Here is a 15,291-nt window from a genome sequence, read left to right as displayed (position 1 = left end):
AAAATCCATGAAAGAATATTATGCAGGCAGGATAGATACCTTATGACTGTCCACCTTCCTTCAATAGTGTTGCTATAGGCCAGGAATTCTCTCCTCCATATGTAATGCTCAAGAGCATGAGCTTTGGGTTTTAACAGACTCAGGTTTATATTTACCCAGTTCCACTACTTATTAGGTAAATGGCCTTGAAAAATCACTTTACCTCTCTGTGTCCTTGTTTCTGCACATATAAAATGTCTGTTAAAAAAACGTGTTTTACAGACTTCTAGCAGAAGAAACTAGATCTGATTCTCTTTTCCTTCCAGGAATATGGCAACATTTTAGGCAAGATCATGTGACTTGTTTCAAACAATGAGATTTTGAGCAATCATATGTGGGGCTTCCATATCAAAGTGTAGAAGAACCAATGCATAACATTCTCTTTCCCTCTGAAGTTGACCAAGGAGAACATTTGTTCTTTCCAAATGGTACTATAACATGACAATTAACCTGATCTCTGAGGGATATATAAATATGCATGTAGTAAGGCAATAAATATTCGTTATTCTAATTCCTTGAGATTTTAAGATTGCTTATTACTGCAGCATCGCCTAATTTATTCTGGATTCAATAAAGCATTTAAAGTATTTAGCACAATGTCTGGGATATAGCAAACACTCAATAAACGCTAGCCTTCACTCTATACACAGATGTTTCTCTGAAAATGCTTAATTTATTTTCCTGGTGTCCAGGAGGTTGAAGTTTTAGACGTTTCTCTTAGTATAAGAACTCTCTTACTCTCGGTACAAGGAAGCCATCAACTTCTCTCCACACAGACTCATATGAAATGACTAGCTCCTTCTTTTATTTAAATCACTGTACGTTGACAATATTTGCTGTACCAAAGGGGCTCATGTTATTCAGCTCCACAAAGTCGCAAATAATATATATTTGAAAACAAGTGGTAGCTGATGTAAGCACCAGATGGCTCAAACATAAAATCAAGGGAGCTGCTTTTAGCTCTACCCCAGGGCTCTTAAAGCCGCCTTCTCAGTGCTCCTTTATATGTTGTAGTTTATTTCTGAAGTGACAATAAATTTGGGAACAGCAGAATGGAGAGGAGCACCACAGCCTCGGCATGTTTTAACAATCTGCTGTGCATATGAGATGAAACTCTGCCATCACTAGAATCAACAACATCTTGACACATGATTCAAACGTCAAGAATATCCAAGAATGTAAGATGTCTTTGCAACAGCTACAAGAAGCTGAAGTCAAATCCAGATTGGAGTCCAATGCCTGAAAGAATTTTGTGTCCTTTTTTCTGAAAGCTGAGAAATGTGTAGGGCACAGTTTTGACCTTGGGGGCTGAACCCCTATGAAATCCATCTTTACAATCGCTTGCATTGGACGGCAGCATGGAGTGACCTCATTTAGTGTAAAGCTATCTCAGAGAAGTGTTATGCCCTAAGCAGCAGGAATGTTGCTGTTCAGAAAAGCACCCGCTATGGAAAGTCTCATCATGATGGCAGAACCAGCCCCATGTCAAGACGAGAGGTGGTGGGACTGTTCTGATGACATTTTGCTGCATAATAAACTACCCCAAGCTTATTGGCTTAAAACAGCAAACATTTATTATCTCATGTCTCTGGGTCAGGATTCCAGGAGTGGTTTAACTAGGTGGTTCTAGCTTAGGGTCTCTCATGAGGCAGCAATCGAGGTGACAGCTGAGGCTGTAGTCATCTGAGGTTTGATGAGTCTAAAGGATTTGCTTACAAGGGCACTCAGAGTGTTGTTGGCAGGAGACCTCGGTCACTTCCACGTGGGTTTTTTTTATAGAGCTGCTCATAGCATGCCTTTTCCCAAGCTACTGATCAGAGGGGTGGGCAGTGGGTGAAGCCCTCAAGACAGAAGCTGTGTTGGCTTTTTTAATCTAGAGCAAAGTGACATACTATCACTTCTGCCACAGCCTATTGGTCCAAACACAGCAGCTCTGGTACAATGATGTGAATACCAAGGTCAGGATCGTTAGAAGCCAGCTTGAAGACTGGCCACCATCGGGGCCATGGCTGTGGCAGAACTGGCAAAGCAGTGCTCTTCCCTGCTCTTTTTTCCTTCTGCTGGGCCAGTTGTCTAAGATGTGCATACAGTCCACACTTCTGTTTGGATCACACTGATATGGAAGAATATCCTATTTATTAACCTCTCGTTTTTACTTTTAAAATTTTTCTACATCTCTAAGTATCTTTCACTTTATCCTCTCTTTCTGTGGTGGACCATTCTTGTTTTGATTCTTCTGCAAGACATATTAAAGCTGCAGAGCTAGGAGTCCAGTTTTTAGAATGCCTCTTCCCAAATAGGAAAGACACAAGAGTAGACTATGAGTGGCAAAAACAGTCTATCCCCTTTCCACTCCAGTGATTTTGCTAAATTGCAAAATACACGTGCTCTCATTTCCAATTAACTATCCGCAAACAAATACTTCCCAGTCTATTGTCTCTGTCTCTTGACAAATGAACAAATTAGATGGACAGTATCAGACAACAAGGAAATGGACTATTGCTTTGAATTGGCAGTGAAATGAAGATTCAGACAAAGAAACTTAGAATAGGAGAGCTATTCATAAAGGATTTTCCACCTCTTACTTTAGCTATACGAAAACATCCAAAACATCAAAACATTCTGGAAGAAAAGAAAGTCGGAAGACACAGTTATTTGCCATAATAGAAAATGTGTTTTAAAAATAAAATACAAACAACTTTAACAGCAATTTGTGTGTCAAACCAATTTGCCAGCCTCCCTCTAGTTCTTCACTTCATTCTGATCCATCTAAATGTGTGGCCTTATTAGCTAGTAGCTGGAAATGATTTGCATAAGAGGCACCAACCAATAGGGCACTTCTTTATATAGAAAACTGATAGTTGGTGATGCAGATCTTCACTCATATTACACGTGTTCCTTAAGTCCAGAGGAATACCCCTTAACCAATAGCATCTATGAACTGTAATACTTACTAAGGCTTAATTGCTAAGTGCACAGGCTCTAGTGAGTCCAGACACTCTGGATTTGAATTCTGGCTAAGCCACTTACTTTCTGTGTCACCTTGGACAGGCGACTCAGTTTATTTATGCATAGTTCTTTCTTCTCTTTAGTAATGGGGATTATAATGGTAACCACTTCCCTGGATTGTTGTGATGAGTAGAAAGGTAAATGTGTTTAAAGCATTTAGAATGTTGCCTGGCAGGTACTCAATACATATATGCTACTAAAATCAACACCTTTTAAAACATATTTGCCCTCTTTATTTGTTAACAATTTATATTTTATGCTTATGTTATATCAGTTTTTACTTTAATTATTTTGCCCCAATTGAAAGTGAGTGCTGTCTTATTTATCTTTGTACCCTCAATGTGTAGTATAATACTTGGCGCATAGTAGGTACTTAGTCGACTTTTGAACAAATAGATGAATTAATTAATTAACAAATCAAGTGATTTTATTCTTCACTGTCAAATTATTTTACCCTCTATGTAATGAATGAGCATTTTTGAAAACTGTGTGTGCCATGGGCTTTCCTTATTTATTTGGATTAAAGAAAAGTCTGGTCAATTCATCTTTACACTAACTAAACCACACCCCGGTTAAATAACTTGGTAGAGACACTAATGACCAAAGAAATAAAGGATTACTTTTGCTTTTGGTAGTGTATCTCATATGCTTATATAAGACCAAGATTCCTCTTCACAGATACAACAATTTGATCCATAAAATCATAATATCTTTGAATTGGATTCTATCACGGATACCATATATTCAGATTGCTAATTTTACAGGGAGGAATGAAGCAAATGATGCCAAAATCAGATAGTTAATTAGGATCCAAAATATAGAAACATGTACATGAGAGAAGTTGGAGAGAGAGATTCCATCCTTGTCAACCCTCAAGTTATGCCTCACTTCTCTGCACATAGCCTGAGTTTCTCCCAACAAGTCTGATTCTTCCTATAGAGGCAGCTGCCAAGGCTGCCTGCTTCATGTTGCTCATCAAATCTATAGGAAATGGAAATTTTGGGAGATTTGTCACAAGATGAATCATGTCTACGAACGTGCCACAGCCCACACACAGTTAAAAGACAAAAGCGAAAAAGTTAAGGCAAGAGTGTGGAGAGAGAGACAGACAGAGAGAGAGAAACAGAAAGAGGGAAAGAAGATACAGGAAGCGGTGGACTATCCACCAACTTGGGATGTAGAAGGGCTATATGAAACCCTGAAATCAGCAAAGGGCATTGGCTTTCAAAGCAGTCTAATCACCTCCAAGCTGGGATAGTTCAGGAGAGATTTTCTTTTCCACAAAACCTTTTTGGCAGTTGCCATGGAAGTCAGCAAAGCTCAAAGCGAAACTCCTGAGAGGTGAGGTAACACATGTAGTATGCTCCTTCCTGCTAAGTACAAAGTACACCTTGTTCCTTCTGTGGACAGGTCAAAGGCAGACAAGCAGACCCTGATCTGCGGTTTTGAGCTCAGCCCAAGTTCTCTAAATCCAGCATGGGACCCCGCCCCCCAAACCTACTGGCCTGGGCTTTACCAGGGCGACATACTGTCTCTTGCTGCACACAGTTATATTTCTGGCATCTAACATTGCACTTGGCATATAATAGTTAATAATCTTTGAACATGAACTAACAAGTGGAGCCAGCAGCCAATCAGCTGCTAAAGCAGGAGAGCTGACCTGGCAGTCAGAAAATCTGAATTCTGATCTCATTCTGATCCTAACCAGCGTTGTGACAACTGACATTTTCTCCCTCTCTCTCTCTCCCTCCCTCCCTCCCTCTCTCTCTCTCTCTCTTTCTCTCTCTCTCTCTCTCTCCCTCTCTCTCTCTCAGCTGTCTGCTCCAATTTTTGACTGAGGAAACAGTCCTAGAGAAGTTAGATAAGTTGCCCAGGGCTGAAGAGTTCATCACAGAGCCAGGATAGATTCCCAAGTCTACCTTCTTTCCACTGTACTTTGCTGTGTTCCTATAAAGTAACTTGAATCTCAATGGAATTATAAACTTACTTACTGATACCAGCCACAGCTATTCAGACTGCTTCCTACCCACCTCCCCAACAATCTTCCATCCTGGTCTGTCATTAGATAGAATATAATAATAATTATGAAACTTATTTACATTATGTTAATAATAATTACTAACTTTTTTCAGTGTCTATTATGTACCAGGCACTATGCTAAAATCTTTACAGAAATTACTTAATTTTCACAATCATCTTATAAGGCAAGTGATTATTTCCCCCATTCTATAGCTGGGTAAACTGAGACCTAAAGAAGTTAATTAATTTATTCAGTGTTACCACTATGAGATACTTACCCCAGTTTTCTAGGTGACAAAGTGAAGCTCAAAGAATTTGACTTTTCCAAAATTACTGAACTAGTACAGGACACTACCTTAACTCAAGTTTCCTGACTGCCAGCATAGATTATCTTTTCTTGTTATCCATTCCTCTGGGCACTTTTGATGCAAAACCAGTGTTTATTTGGCAAAAATACACTACTATTCGAATAATTTAGATAAATGAACATGAGATCACTTAAACATGAGGTCACTTAAAAAATATATATCTTACTATACATGTACTATTTCAGCAAATAGTAGGAACATTTAGTGAGCAGGAAGGGAATAAAGAGCCTACAAGTTCGAGGAAGGTTGAGAGGTTACTGAATTTGGCCAGGCAACGTATAGACAAGGTTGTTTTCTGAAAGTTGCTTCTATGACTGCATCTTCCTCAAGTACAGCTGTGGTGAGCAAAGGAAGTCAAACAAACAAAAAATGCTCAAACAACTGCTTTGACTTTATATAAGGCTGAAAACCTAATAAAACTTTAATAGCTAAATGTTCTATCCAACTTAACCAACTGGTGCTCTACCCTGGATTCATTTCCCAAGGGTTTAATTTTGTGTGCCTGAGAATAACTTGCTTCATTGAAATATGTAATTTGGGGTAAAAATCAGTCATAACTAATATTCTGCTCAAATTTTTAAACTTAAATTGTTTCTGAGTTTATTAAAGGTCTCGGTGTTAATAACATCTACGAGAAGATACAGACCAGGAAAAACCTACATGCTCTGAACCTGAAGCCAGTTTGATCTCTAAAACCAAACTTAACTGAAATTGTATGTCTTTTTTATGTATGTACAGTAGATTGTGCAATTAGGACACATTTATGTCCAACTAATTATGCCCTCCTGCATTATCTTTTCTTTCTTTGTGATACTGAAACATCTTGTAATTAAATGACGGGAGAATAAAATGTAGAAAAATTATCATATGGTCAGGGCAGCAAGTACCTTGGTCAGACTTTACTATTTCAAGTTGCATAATAGTAACTGCTTCAATTCTGCCTAATTAAAAAGAAAATCCATTTTTTGAAAAAGCTTTTATGTGCAAACAAAGCTGAAACTTCCATTTGCACTCAGTAATAGAAGCCCTCTCATCTTGGGAACCCATTTAAATTGTAACCTTAAGATGTTTGGTTGGCGTCTGAGTCACTACTGTCCACGAATCCTCCTGTTCCAGCAGATTTTGTAGGATTATCACAGGTGCATGACATGTATGTGTGTACAAATGTCCACATCAGAACATTCACACATGAGCAGATGCACCCCATACATATATGCAATTATACGCATGTTCTTTCAATCACTTAGTAAATACTCTAGTGTGTATCTACTATGTGCCAGGCAGTGTTCTAGGCATTGAGAATACAATAACAAGACAGGTAAAGTTCCTGCCTTTGTGATTCTTATTTTCCAGTGAGAAAGGCAAGAAATAAATATTTTAAAATGTTTATCAGGTCATATATGTTCATATCATACAGCATGCATACATTTATGCATACTTATATAATAATTATGTGCATATGTGTATACACACATGTGTGTATATACATGTGCTTGTGTGCATGTGCATATATGCACACATGCACATATTCACACACACATATGCCTGTGGGTGTACATGCATATATGTGCATGTGTGTAAACATAATATATGTATTTATGTGTGTGTACAAATATATATGCGTACTGTATATACATACATATATACACACACATATATCACCATATACTCTATTATATATACACATACAGACAGTCCCCAACTTACAATGGTTCGGCCTAATTTTTTGATTTTACCAAGGTGCAAAAGTGAAACATATTCGGTAGAAACTGTACTTTGAATTTTAAATTTTGATCTTTTCCACTGTATAGCGACACGTGGTATATAGTGTCTTATGATGTTGGGCAGCGGCAACTAGCCGAAGCTCCCAGTGAGTCATATGATTACATGGGTAAACAACTGATACCCTTACACCAATTCTGTACCCATACAACCATCCGCTTTTCACTTTCAGTACAGTATTTGATAAATTACATATATATATTTTATGATAAAATAGGCTTTGTGTTAGATGATTTTGTCCAACTATAAGCTAATGTAAGTGTTCTGAGCACATTTAAGGTAGGCGAAGCTAAGCTTTGATGTTTTTCAGGAGGTTAAGTGTAATTTAAAAAATGCATTTTTTATTTATGATATGTTAAACTTACGAAGGATTTATTGGGACAAAATCCCATCATGAGTCGGAGAAGATCTGTGCACAACTGCACTTTTTCAAGTCAGTTTAAGACAAAAAGGAAAAGTTTTCCAAAGTTCAATGTGCTCCAGAATTGGTTAGGTCAGACTTTGACACCAAGTAAAATTGCTGCGGGGCCCTTGATCTTTAGTTGCTTACTCTCCTTGCCTTATGGAATTATCAGGACCAAATTTTATGACATGAATGAAATTATGATACATCTACACTGGCACATTCCTAAAGAGACTTGGCTCCTTTTGATTCTTCATTTTTAGACTAATGTTGCTGAGTAGAGCACTGCAAGGTTTCTCTCTTCCTCATTATCACTGGATTGGGAGTAAAAAGCCTGGGCCTCTAATTCCATCTCTGTGGTATACTGGCTGTATGATTTGGGCACATCACTGTATCTGTCTGGGGCTCATTTTCCTCATCTATTAGATGAACGGGTGGGCTCAGAATAGCCTCTCAAATGTCTTCAGGCCGTAGCATCCTTTGCTTCTAACTGGGATCATTTACTCAGTACCTTGCTACTCAGAGAGCACAGCATGTCATGCCCTCTCAACGTCTCATATTCTCAAGAGCGTTGCCCAGTGCAGACGATGCTGTAGCTAAAATTGTTGTTAGCAGGCTCGCACCAGCAATGAACCCATGTGACATCCCCTTCTGTTGTCTGTCACCAGCCTGAACAAAGTACATAATTCAAATATGGACACTAAAGTTTAGTGTTTCAGACCTCAGAGAGGTTTTCCCTAAGCAGGTATCATAGTTACATGATAGATTCCCCTGCTACATGCTCCTAAAGTACCCCATATTTATTTTCCATAGTTTTACCACAGTGTAAATTATGTAACTATTTTGCTGTTTTTATTTATTGCCAGTCTTGCTTACAGTATATTTTCCAGAGAAGGGAATTTGTCTTATTCACCACTGTATCAACACACCTAGCATAATGTCAGGAAAATATTCAATAGAATATTCTCAAAATTTGTGTTGAAAAAGGAATTAATAACTTCATAATAACCTGATCTGTCAGTGTGGCAATATCAGGCAGCTCTTCTCTAGGAAAGCCTCTGTGGTTACTTCTCAAAGCTCTGCCTTTTGTGTTTTTTCCTTAGCTGAGCCAATAGCATAGCTGCTCCTTGGCAGGCCTGGTTTTCTGCTAGCATTAGTATCCGAGAAAGCTGTACCATTGCCACATGGCTTCAAACAGAGTGTCAGGAGGACCATAGTAACTTCTATTCTGCCAGCCTATTCTCTTCCTGCTGTTCCATGTTAACCTGTCCTTCAACTCACCTGGCTCACAGAAGCTGGGTGTGAGTGCAACCCACTTTACTGCCTGAAAGAGAGATCCCATAGTATCCTTCTTTGTCAGTTTGTCATTGTAGGCCATTTCACACTGGCCAACAGGTGGACTCATTTAACATATTTTCAGTGGAGCCAATACTTGAAGGACATTTGTCACCATCATCAAGCTGCCTTTTTATTACTACCTTTCAGTTTTTTTCTTTATTACTCATTTGTTCACAAATATATTGCCCAAATAGGGTCTAAGAATAGCTAGAGATTAAGATCTTACTTCTATGATATCAGAAATTTTTTATGTCGATCAGAGAGGAAGGATACAAAACTCAGTATCATCCTGCTATATGCCAGTCACTATGTTAGGTGTCTGATCTTGGTGATTCATCATGAAAAACTGATCTTACCTATGATTGCTAACTTGTAAAAGATCTCATAGAGAGTATGTGGCAGTGATTTGAATCCATTTCTCTATGACTCCAACCATATGAAAGGCATACTTCACTTGGCTAAGTCTTAGTAATAGTGTTGATTTCAATTCATCAAACCACGTTTTAGAGCCAAGATGTCAAACTGAGGAGTAGTGTGCTAATACAGTGAAATGGGTATCACAAAGCATCTGGTCATTTGCCAACTCCTTGGGGAGCCCTATGCCAACAAAAATCCAAAGGTGGCCACTAAAAGCCATTCCTCTGCCTAGTCATACATGGGGAAGAACTGGAAAGAGCACACAGGTTGCAATTCAGCCCTTGAAAGTATTGATAATTAGGATTTTGTAGGCTTAAGACAACAAACAGTCCAAGTTTTAATTACCAGGTGTCTAGGCCCTGCATTTCCTTGCACGACATCAATACAATGGACTTTAATAAATATATCAGTGGTTACTACTCCTCTTTTGCATCCTTGTTGTATCCTTAACTACATTCCCTTTACTTTAATTTTCATTCTGATTTGTGTTAGAGAGAAAACCAAGTGTGTTTGCTGAAAGTTGAGACTTTTATTCTTCTGTGATATTGAGAGGCATGTTTCAGAAATGACACCACACTCTCATCAGATTCTTTTTAAAGATTATCTGTATAAGGATGAAAATTACACAGTCTTTGACATCAGAGTGCCATATGAAATATTCACTAAAACCCAGAGTTCTTCAATGGCCTTTTGAGTCAATGTTACAATTACCAAAAGCTGGTAGTTTATTAAAAGAAGTTTGGAACAAACATTTCAACATAGGAATTAAAAGCATGGGCGAAAATTTTTCTAAAATTGTCCTCTCAGAATCTCATCCAGTAGAGAAATATGTTGGAGCAACTGTGAACATGTCTAGAAAGTTATTGTATTAATATTTTTAAGCATATGAATGTACCATTTGTTATTCATGCCCCTTTGTTACCACAGAAAACATTTTCTTCACTCAGAACTGGCTTTAGGTTGACTCAGACGATATTTTTATATTCAGAGAAGTAGTTTTGACCAAGATTAAGTATAGCAACATTTCTACTGCCTCAGGATATTTACCAGGATGATTAACAGACATGCTTTTTTTAGTTTTCACATAGGGCTTTGTTTTCAAATGGATCCTGGAGGTATACACACATACAGAGATACTTAATGCAACCCTTTAATTCTTACACCTCTGTGAATCCTCTCTTACCATGTCACATACACATACACACTCCAGCATTGGCAAACAATAGCTGCATGTAGCATATTCCTTTCACTAGGCACAAAACTTCTTCTCAAAAAAAAAAAAAAAAAAAAAGCTGAATAATCTTGTGCATTTGTAAAGTTACAGTGAATTTTTGGTGGTTGAACACAGATAATGTTAACATGTAGGCTTTCCCTTGTAAACATTTGGAAATATTTTTATAGTTTTTTTCATTAATAGAAATGATTTTCTTGAGGGAAAAAATATTTACTTTTAAGGTTAAATTATATGATAGTCACTTATAATAACAAAGTGTTGATAGTGCACTAATGGCTTTAAAGGTCATTTACCTTAATTTCATTTAAAAGATAAGTTAACTTTTATAGATCCATGATTAGTTGTTTTCCAGGCAGTCACTGTGTGAAGTGATTTGTATGCATTATCTCATTTACCCTCACTACAATACTGAGTGGTAGACATTATTGTTATCTCCATTTTATTAAATGTGCAAACTTACAGAGGGGGCGTAGCCTCTAAGTATTGGACCCAAGATTTGGTCCTAAGTAGGTTTCCTCCAGAACCTCTATTATCAACCACTGTGCTAAACCACCTTTTAAACAACAACCATCTGATGGGAACCAAAATAACCCAGGGAAGTATATGGACCAACTAATATAACTTCTTAATTATATATCAGAAAAGTAAAAACCAGACCTTGGGTTAGAAGCACACACCTAAGGTTGGCAGACGGAATGGAACCTAGGTCTTCTGACAACCAGTACAGTGCTGTCTATATTAGACAGTAATACCATGTGGTCTCTGATGTCAGCTACAACTCGTATATGCTCACAGATCGTGTGTTTCTTTCCTGGAGGCAAAAGTGTAATGCCTAAGTTGACCTCCCTCTCTGCACAAAGTCTCTGGTATTCCAGTGCCCTCAGAGGACTGACATACCCTTTATGGGCCTCTCCGTAAAGGTAAAAAGGAAGGGTCGCCTTTTCTGCCTTCGGTATCCAACTAGCTCACAGTCTGTCTTTTGTGGCTTCCATCAGCACTAACTGTGGTCCAGGGCAACATCCTCTTCATTCTACTGTGAAAATGACATTACCTCCACTCCACAATGATTGGGAGTCAGAGCTTTCAGATGAAACCATGGCAACCAAAAGGATTAATTTCTGCCTTGCCTTAACACACAAGCATGTTATCTCTCAGCAGTCTGAAAGATAACTCACACACGTCAGGGCTGTGTTATAGCAACCAGATAAAATAACAACCCAAAAACCAAATATGACCTTCCAAAATACATAGAAATGAAGGGGTTTGATACTGGACAATTCTAATATGTTGTGCATGCAGAGTTATAAAACAATAATTAATGAGGTCTGTAGAAAGGGTCATTACAAATGGCTCCTTCGTATAACACCACTCTATGTCTTGAATACCTTGTTTTAATATAATAGCATTTCCTCTTGTCACGGCCAAAATCACATTTACTAACGAAGTAAAATCTTGTTTTACACGACACCTCATTTTTCCACATAAGTGTTGAAAATGCCTGTCTTGGTGAACTTCTCTTCACCTCTGTTTTATGTACAATTAAAATCATCTCTTTGCTGAGACCATTCCCTACAGTAAATGCAATTGCCCACGATGATATATTCTGCCATTAACCCTGGAGCACTCACTCTGATTCTCCACATAATGAGACACATAAGAAAGTCGCACTGAGAACCTTTACTGTTGTTCATCAGGAGAGCCCACTTGGTGCCTCCTGAAGAATATTTCACTGCTTACATAGATTATTAAGACGATGGAACAACACCTCAAATCTGATCCTTGTAAAAACAACCAAAGTTCCCGAAAGCTAAGCAATCTCTGGTCAAACTACTGTGCTGACAGAGTAGGAGTTTACAAGTTCAAGATTCTTATTTGATTGTGTAATCCAGTTATGATAACGTCCTCTGAGCTATTTGGAGAATTGTCCTCCTATGGCATCAAGGCTTATACAGAAGCAAACAACTATATTTGGTGTGGGCTTGGAATATGAGAACAAGATTGGAAAATCATGTGTTATAAACCCTTTTCTCTATGCAGAGTCCTCTATTATAGAAGCCTCCAGAAATTGACATTAAATTTGCCTCTCTTCTATTTTGGTGACAGAAGCCACTCATTTATTAGGTACCTAAAATAGAAAGACTATATTGTTGAGAAAGCTAGTATTAGTGAGAAGTTGTAAGATCCCTTGCATAGAATATCCCATTTAAGTAATTATAGATATAATAAGACTGAGGACGTTATTTATTCTGGAAGGTGAGAAAATGAAATGCTAAGATATCCTAGCACTGACTCTCTCCCATCACTACTCCTTATTGGCTGTGACTATGAGCAAGACAGTTAACCTCTCTGTGCTCCATTATCTCATCTGCAAAAAAGGGAATTAATAATAATATGTACCTCACAGAGTTGTTGGGAGAAGGAAATGAGTTCATATAGGTGACTGTGCCTGGCATATGAGTTCAATATATGTCATCAATTGTAACTAATTTAATAATAATTATATTGTTATAAGAGTTGTTAAAAAAAGTAGTTTATAAAAAATTGAATTGATATTTAAAGAGTATAAGGAAATCTGTAGCAGATTTTGATCTAGTCAGCTTCAACTATTACCCAGACTATATTTTCTAAGTAATAAAATATTATCATTCTAATTTGTTTGGAGTTACAAGGGGGAAATTTTAAAATTTATGTACGTCTGTTTATGTTAATAATAGATGTCTACAATTTGGCACAAAAATCCCATTTAAAAATTAAAGCACATTTGTCTTTCACAAAAATTATAAGATCTTGATCTGTAAATTTCTACTCTTACCTAAATCAGAACTGTTAAAAATGCTTTGGATTCTATAGTTATCTTCCAAGAGTCAGTGTGACTCCTAAATAATTACCCCAAAGCATAGTATATTAACCTTTTAATTGGAAAAATTAGTGCCCACATTCCTGGTGGAATTTTGTTATTTATATAGTTTCAGTTATTCATGATGCTCTCCCATCTTTGCTTCTTCTTGGTAAAGTTAAACTCTTCCCAAATCCCAACACTGTACTTAATTTTCTCTTCATTGGTTTAGACACTAATTTTTCCATTCACTTCTATAAGTAATAAAGACTACTACTGCTACTCACTCTCACTTGGTTGTTTATATAAAGTGTCTTTAATCCTACCAGTATCCCTACAAAGTAGGAGCTAAATTCAATAAATGAGGACACTGGGGGATTGGAGAGGTTCATTAACTTGCTCACCATCATGCAGCTGAAGAATAGCAGGTTTGAGATCTGATCCCAGTTTTACCTGGTCCTTTTTAACTAACCAAAATGTATCAAGGTCAAGGATTCTAGTTGACTCTCATTCATTGTCCACAACCCTCAGCAACAGCTTTTCCCAGTCTGGGTATTTTGACCTCACTCACTCTGGTTTCTCTGCTTCATGCCCTATGTGTGACCTCTAGCTTTTTATAATCTGAATCTCCAACTCAACCAACTTCTCTAGTCCCAAGTCTTGTTTTACATAAAATTACCTCACTAGGGATTCTACTATATCCTGGCCTGTGTAGGGAAAAAATAGCTTGCTTTGACTGTGAAGCTAAAATTATGAAGTGGATCCTGCGTGCAACGTAATTTTTCATGCACTAAATTCCTGTATTCTTTTAAAAGCCCCCTCTGCGAGACCATGTGGCTTTACATAAGCAATTTTGCTCTACATAAGCAAGCACAATGAAGAGCTTGGTTCAATGGGATAGCTATTTGTTTCTACCATCCTTGTATTGAGAGGAAGTTGTAGTTTTATGCTACGCCATCTTTTTCAATGAACTCTCAAATCAGCGTTAGAAATTCAAAACAATGGAAGCCAAACAGTTGAAGAAATTGAAGTTCAAATGTCCAAATTACTGAACATAGAAAACTCTGTTCACTGTTCTACTGAATTTAGTTTTCCCGTGAATAAACATTCTGATGAAGCTTTTACCTTTCAAGCCATTTTGTGCTTTCATTTCTCTTTTGATTATAAAATCATTTCACTTACATACACAGTCTTAGTGTATATTAATGAGATCTACTATACAGCATTAAACTAAGTTTACCATAAATTTTCATTAGTTTTGAAAGAGCTTTTTTTAAAATTTAAAAGTACAATAGCATAAAAATATTTGAGGGTTTATGCCAGCCTAACAAAAGAATAGTTTCTAAAAGAGAGCAACATTTCTCTATGATTTTGTAGTTCAAATTTTAATTTTCTATAATTAATGGAATTTTGACATAAAGATTGAATACTTTAATATTTCAAAGCCCTACATTATACAACCCATAGGCTCTATGAGACCAGGCAGTTTTAACTGTTTAATTAGCCACTGTAATCCCAGCACCTAGAATATTGCTTAACACATAGAAGGAATTGAAATATTAATTGCTTTCCTTGAAAAAGGAAAATAGAAAAACTTTTACATTTTTAAGTAAACTAATGCAGAGCTGCCTTGGTAAGTTTCCACTTCTCAGCAATGCCAAATCACACAGCCAGATGGATGGCTAGACTTTTGAATTTTTAATTGCAGCTTGTTATCTGATTAATTATTTAGCCACTTGAGAATGTCTCTTTCAGAGAATCAACCCTGTAGACTAGGACACAGACTATAGTCCCCCAAATTATTGACACCCAAAAATGTTTTTTGGAAGCTCCATTTCATAATGCT

General features: G+C 37.3%; 1 protein-coding gene across 1 annotated transcript in view; it reads left to right on the top strand.

The window, feature by feature from the left end:
* Positions 1–15,291, top strand: part of NEGR1 (neuronal growth regulator 1) — a 901,553-nt gene that overhangs the window by 771,402 nt on the left and 114,860 nt on the right. The gene's annotated exons all lie outside the window — the stretch shown is intronic.

This window comes from Balaenoptera musculus, chromosome 1 (assembly GCF_009873245.2).
Source record: "Balaenoptera musculus isolate JJ_BM4_2016_0621 chromosome 1, mBalMus1.pri.v3, whole genome shotgun sequence".
Taxonomy (NCBI): Eukaryota; Metazoa; Chordata; class Mammalia; order Artiodactyla; family Balaenopteridae; genus Balaenoptera; species Balaenoptera musculus.
Note: the sequence above shows the minus strand (reverse complement) of the source record. Positions and strands in the feature narration are given on the sequence as shown.